This window comes from Nyctereutes procyonoides, unplaced genomic scaffold (assembly GCF_905146905.1).
Source record: "Nyctereutes procyonoides isolate TBG_1078 unplaced genomic scaffold, NYPRO_anot_genome, whole genome shotgun sequence".
Lineage (NCBI taxonomy): Eukaryota > Metazoa > Chordata > Mammalia > Carnivora > Canidae > Nyctereutes > Nyctereutes procyonoides.
In genome coordinates, this window is record NW_026575040.1 from 3,542,027 (window position 1) to 3,548,562 (window position 6,536).

At 38.4% G+C, this 6,536-nt stretch overlaps 1 pseudogene; it reads right to left on the reverse strand.

The window, feature by feature from the left end:
* Positions 1-3,006: 3,006 nt before the first annotated feature.
* LOC129506167 (U1 small nuclear ribonucleoprotein C-like) lies at positions 3,007-6,242 on the reverse strand (annotated as a pseudogene).
* Positions 6,243-6,536: the final 294 nt, after the last annotated feature.

Genomic DNA, 6,536 nt, shown 5'->3' on the forward strand with positions numbered 1-6,536 from the left:
TAATCTTTGAAGTGTGCTTCCCAGTACTGCTGTCATCCCCAGTTTAAATCTGGGTATAGGAACATCCTATTATGGCTTGTCCCCATCCCCTCCTTGCCCTAGATAGATGACAGAAGGTAAAGTCAAGCATATTTTGTGTCCTGTTTCTTATCTTCTTTTTTTTTTTTTTTAAGATTTTATTTATTCATGAGAGGCAGAGAGAGAGAAGCGGAGACACAGGCAGAGAGAGAAGCAGGCTCCATGCAGGGAGCCCGATGCGGGCCTCGATCCCCAGACTCCAGGATCACACCCTGGGCCAAAGGCAGGCGCCAAACCACTGAGCCACCCAGGGATCCCATTATGTCATGTTTCTTAATACATTTTTGTGACTCTCCTTTACAACCCTGAATGAAATTCATAGATGTTTTACTCTACCTACAATTTAAAAGAAAAATGCAGTGACGTAAATGTAATATAAAGGGGAAAATAATAATAAAATACTTGGTTCAGTCCAAATGTTCAGGCATGGCTGCACAGGAAGGCAGTGAGGTAGCCTACCATTTATATTCATATGTACAAGAACTAAGAATGTGACAGCTACAAATGCAGACTGATGTAGTCCTGCTGTAAAGGTGACTCAAATACCACAGTGGCACGGCTACTGATAATATCATTTTCTGAGAAGGTGAACAACTTTTGGTGAAGTTCCAAATGAAACAAAGTCCAGTCTATTCTTACTTTACATGGTAATTGCATTCCTGGAAAATTGAGTGATGATTAAAACCATTTAAGAATACTTTGTGTGTTATATTTAAAACAGGAAAAAGAAATAAAACAGGTTCTAGGCTCAGAACAACTTTTTGATCTTGAATGCCATTTGAAAGTTGTGTAGGAAGAGGGACATGTAAGACATTTCCTACTTTGTGGGATGTTGAGGATCTCTGGTCTTGGCTCACTAGAGGCTAGTAGTGCCGTCTCAATCATGTGTCAACCAAAGATACACCCACAAATTTCTAGAATGCTCCATAGAAGGCAGAGCAGTCTCCACTGAAAATATTTCCACGATTCTCTCTACTTATAGATATCCTCAGATATGGGATTATAGAACCTAGTCCCCAGGACAACCATTGGTCAAAGCCACACCTCTTCTAGGAATGGAAAGGCAAGCAGAGCAGCTGTTCACTTGTTTTTATTCTTTTTGTTAACATGTTTTAAAGCAGAGGCTGCAAACTCATTTATCACAGGAGCTAGGCAAGTACAGTTTGCTAAACTAGAAAATACAATACATGCTTTGGGGATCCCTGGGTGGCACAGCGGTTTGGCGCCTGCCTTTGGCCCAGGGCGCGATCCTGGAGACCCAGGATCGAATCCCACATCAGGCTCCCGGTGCATGGAGCCTGCTTCTCCCTCTGCCTGTGTCTCTGCCTCTCTCTCTCTCTGTGACTATCATTAAAAAAAAAAAAAAAAAAAAAATTAAAAAAAAATACATGCTTTGGCTGAAAACACTGCAAGTTGGACTTCTAAAATTACTGTACTGCTCAAATCAAACTGTCAGTGGGTCTTATTTTGCATGCTCTTTACCAAAGGATTATATTATGAATTTTGAAACCTGAGATGTTGGATTAGAGTCCTGATTTTTGGCAATTCTTTTAATCCTTTTTTCCTTACCTGTGAATTAGGTGAATACACACCTCGCAGAGTCGTGTTAGAATGAGAGTGCATACCTCAATTACCTAGCATGATACCTAACATGATACGGGTTTGATAACATTTTTTTGTCACTAATATCCTTCCAGTTCTCTTGGTTTATTTTTTAATCTGAAAGCTAGCTGTGTGTTTTACAGTGATCATGAAATTTGAAATCTCTAATATGGGAGATATTCGCCCCTTTTTAATAGAAACAAGGAAGTAATTAAAATGAATTTTTTTGGTTAACACGCAAACCATCAAACATCTAAGGTCTTTGGAGCCTGGTGCCGGTAACACGAAACATGCTAATTCCAAACTATTTCAGTAGATCAACCTTCTTAGTCTTTCAGGTTGGCTTTCAACTTTAGCATAGCAGTGATGTTTTTAGCAATGCTATTACCTATCTATTTATTTCTAAAGATTTATTTATTTGAGAGAGCATGAGGCAAGGAGAAGCAGAGGGAGAGGAAGAGAGAAACCTCACTAAGAGAAGACCCTGACATGGGTCCTGATTCCACAACCCTAAGATCATGAGTTGTGTGGAAACCAAGAGTCAGGTGTTTAACTGACAGTGCCTGCCACCCAGGTCCCCTGCAGTGATATTTATTTTTGAACGAATGGTGGAGCAGATAGTATCACTAGTACTACAGTACTTTATTGCACCTTCAAAATTAGATTATGCCATAGTAGTGACATTTTCATAGTTGTTGCCTGAATTAGAAATTGAGCAACATGATTTTCACCAGGGAACTTAGGTATATGATTTTCTTCCAGTTGTTCAGTGAATGTCTTAAAAGTTCCACCTTTTCTTGGTTCTTGTAAAATGCTTTGAAGGCACGTATGTCTTGCTGTACATCTTGTTTTCATACTTTAGCAGCAGACATTTTTTTCTTCTTTAGGCAGTAAGCCGGGGACCTAAATAATTAAGGCAATGTAAGAAACATGTGCTTTTATTCCTTTATTCCCACCCTCAGAATTCTGTTGTTCGTCTTTGTTTTCTTCCACAATATGATTTTGAGTCCTTTTTAAGAGCTTTGTACTTTAGTGTTGTGTGTGTAACATGTAAGTTGTATATTTTTAAGTCCTTTTTTCTATTCTTTTTTTTTTTAACTAAAACAGTTGACGATTTTATTTTCACATTTCACAATACAAATGAAAATTGCCTTTTTTTTTTTTTTTGTCCCACTACTCCCCTGCAAAAACTATTGTCTCTTTGATAGGAAGCAGAAGCAAGTCTTCCTTGTCATGCTGTTAGAACACCCAGAGTCACAGCACATGATCTCCTGGTGAAGTAGAACAAGTAATATAAAATGAATATAAAGAGGTTCCTGTCTCTCCTTATCTGTTTGGTTGAGTCATTCCTGGCCGAGTGGGCATCATCATGGGACAGGCAGGAAGTCTCATCATTGGGGGCCCAGGCATCATTGGCATGTGCCCTCCTATAGGTGGCCTCATTCCAGGAGCAGGTCCCACTGGCATCATCCAAGGAAGAGGAGGGCCGGTCATTGGCATCATGGGAGGGCCCTTTATATGGGGGGCTGGCATCATACCAGGGCGAGGAAGACCCAGGAGACTGGGGGGAGGTGGGATCATTGCCCCTGTAGGAGGAGGAGCAGAGAGTGGAGTAGGAGGTATCTTTCCTTGTTGAAGTGCAGTGGTGGTTTTGTCGATCAGGCTCTGAGCCTGCTCTTCCATCCATTTCTAGTAGTCTTTCACATTCTTTGTGTTTCCTACCACTGCCGTGTGTCTTTCTCACAGATGGAGAGTCATGGGTGAGGTATGTGTCGCAGTAGTCACAATAAAACTTATGTTTTAAGTTATGTTACTTATGTTACCTATAGCTTTAAGGTATAGGTATGTTGCTCTGCAGGCCGTTGGCCACTCCATCCCACGCCACCCGGAAATGACCTATTTTTTCTATCTTGATTTTAGTTCTTACCCATACCTACTTGGCCTTAACCCTTCTGGTATCTTCCATTGTTTCTAGATAAACATATGGTACTAATAAATTCATTTTTAAAAATATTTTATTTATTCATGAGAGACAGAGAGAGAGGTGCAGAGACACAGGCAGAGGGAGAAGACACATGCAGGGAGCCTGATATGGGACTTGACCCCAGGACCACACCCTGGGCCAAAGGCAGGCGCTGAACCACCCAGGTGTCCCATAATTCTTTGTCCTGTTTTTTTTTTTTTTTTTTTTTGAATCTTTTGAGGCAGAGGGGTGGCAAATTTATTCTACTTGTCATATGTGAAGTTTAGTTGACTCATGTTTTTGTGCTGGAGTGTTAGCATATTGTGACTTCTGGGTATTTTTGCTTTTCCTAATTGCTGTTTAATGATTTTCATTGTATGATGGGGATTTTTCTAACGTGCTCTTAAAATCTTTTAATCCCCACAAGGTCATAATGTCCATATTTTTTAGAAACAGCTCAGCTAGTCTTCGAGAACTAGTTACAAAGGAAATTAATTTATTGTAGAACTGAGGACATCAAGGCAGAAAGAATTCCAGGCAGGTGGCTAGTAATGAATATTGATTATAAACTATAAGGCACTTGCTGTGGGCTGGTAAATTTTAGTGCTTCCCTGCAAAGCTACCACTTACTGTGGAGTGCACATGAAACATTCTGAACTGTCTGCCTATGGAGCATATAATTTGCTACCCAGTGGCAGGTAGACATTAAAATTCAATTATGGGGTGAGGGTGGTGCTAGGGGTAATCGGACTTTACAGCTGTTGGATGAAAGGGCAAATTTTGATGTACATTAAAAAAACCCACCAGAGTATACAGAGTAATAGTTCTTACTTTAGGAACAACATTAAACTATACTGAAAATTGCTGAGAAATTACCATTTGAAGTATGAGATGGCTGGAACTTGTATTTCAGTAGCAGGTATGTATATTTTAGCAGCTTTAAAGTCAGAATGGGAAAGAATTTGAGTGGAATGTGTTCTTAGTAGTGCCTTAGAGTGTCACCTTACCATTCTGCAACACTAACCTTTGTCACCTTAACAGCTCAAGAATTGTACCAGGTCTTAAATTCTCAAAACACACCATTAGAAAAACTGATGTGCCCAGTAGTACCAGGGGAGCCTAAGGTAACCGGATACATAAGCTTGTTAGCCATATCTACCTAAATAAAATGAATTTTTCATCAGGTTGAATTTTCAAAGGATAGATATAACTATAGGAGGGAATATTACCAGATAGAGGATAAACCTTCCTTCCTGGGGTGGTAGTTAACCATTTTGAAATGGAATTATTTAAGTTTTGAAAAAAGAGAGTTACTGGATTAAAAAAATTATGAAAGGACTTGCTTACATGGTAATTTCAAATAATACCCAGGTGTATAAGGTAAAATATTAAAGTTCCTCCTTTTATGCCTTGATTCCCACTCCCCAGGAACAAGCACTATTAGTAGTCTATTGTGTATCTTTTCAAAACTTGTTTTATGTATACATATAATTTATAGACTGTAAGGCTCTGGTAGTATTAATTATGATATAATTTATCTTGGTATTTATAGCCTTTTTTGAATATGGTAATTGAAGTGACAGGTATTTTCACTTATGTAGGTGTACGGAGCCTCTAGAATACATCTATTGTTACTCATTGTTACTGAAAGGAGTTATGTTGATGATGACTGAATTCTTTATATTGAAATTGGTCCACTGAGAGGGCCTTTTTCATCTGAACAGGGAAAAAGCTCTATTAAATGTAAAAGAACAATATATTACTGTATTTTTACCCTGAGACAATTTTTTTGGCAGAAATCTTGAATGTTCACACATTTAATATCCTGAGACAACTCTAATTTTTAGTGAAAGCATTTTGGATTCAATTTTGCTGTCTCTTTTCAAGAGAAGCAGCAGTATTTTGTTGGTGTTTGGGAGACTAGGTAAGTAAATAACCTGATTGTCCACCTCATTGTGGAGGTACTACATAATCATGGAGTTAGAAGGTTAATGAAGGTCTGAAACAAAGATGATCAGAGTACAAATAAGTAATTATGAAAGGAGAAAAGAACGGTTTTGGATTGTTGACTGAATTTTGGGATTTCTTGAGGAATCACAGGGGAACAGGTTTTAGTGGATAGAACATTAGTGAACAGGATTTAGAATACTTGGATTCTAGGAAGGGTGCTGCAACTGAATTAGAGCTTCTTAGGACCATGGTGTATGTTAAGTGTCAGACTGGGTCAAGAATTAGATTTAAGTTTTCAACTTTTAGCAGCTAAAGTTCTTTTTTTTCTTTTTTCTTTTTATTCAAAAATTAAGTAGAATCTTAGTTTCTTAATTAGATAAAAGTAGAGAGCTGTTTAGAGAAAAGGGACATTCCTAATTGTTCTAAAAACTCCTTAGGATTGGAGGAGCAGAATTTTAAAATCGATGAAATGGGTGACTTCTTTGTAGGCCTACTAATGAAGCAAAAATTTTTTTTTTTTTTTTTGCACAAGATATCTTACCTTTGGTTCACGATCTACTTGCTCAGTCTTGATATCTGCCTGGGAGAGGTCCTGTGGATACTTTGCAAAGTCAGTGATTGAAATATTTATACTAATGAATTTGTCCATAGTTGACGTAAGAATAAGAGGTGATCCCTGTAAGCAGAATCTACAAAATAGCACAAAGATAATCATTTTACGACTTGGTAAAATATTTTTTGTTGCAAGATTTGTTAGACTCTAAGAGAAAGACGTGCTTGTCATTTGCCTCGAGTTCCGAAATCCAAGAATATGCACAAGATAGGCATACAGAGGTATGCTGTTAGGTCCCTGCCTGGAAAAGGATTGAAGTGCTGTTAGTTTTCGTCCTTAAGTGGGGAGAAATATTCAGTGTTTGGTGTTAGCAACCACTTTGGAGATCTG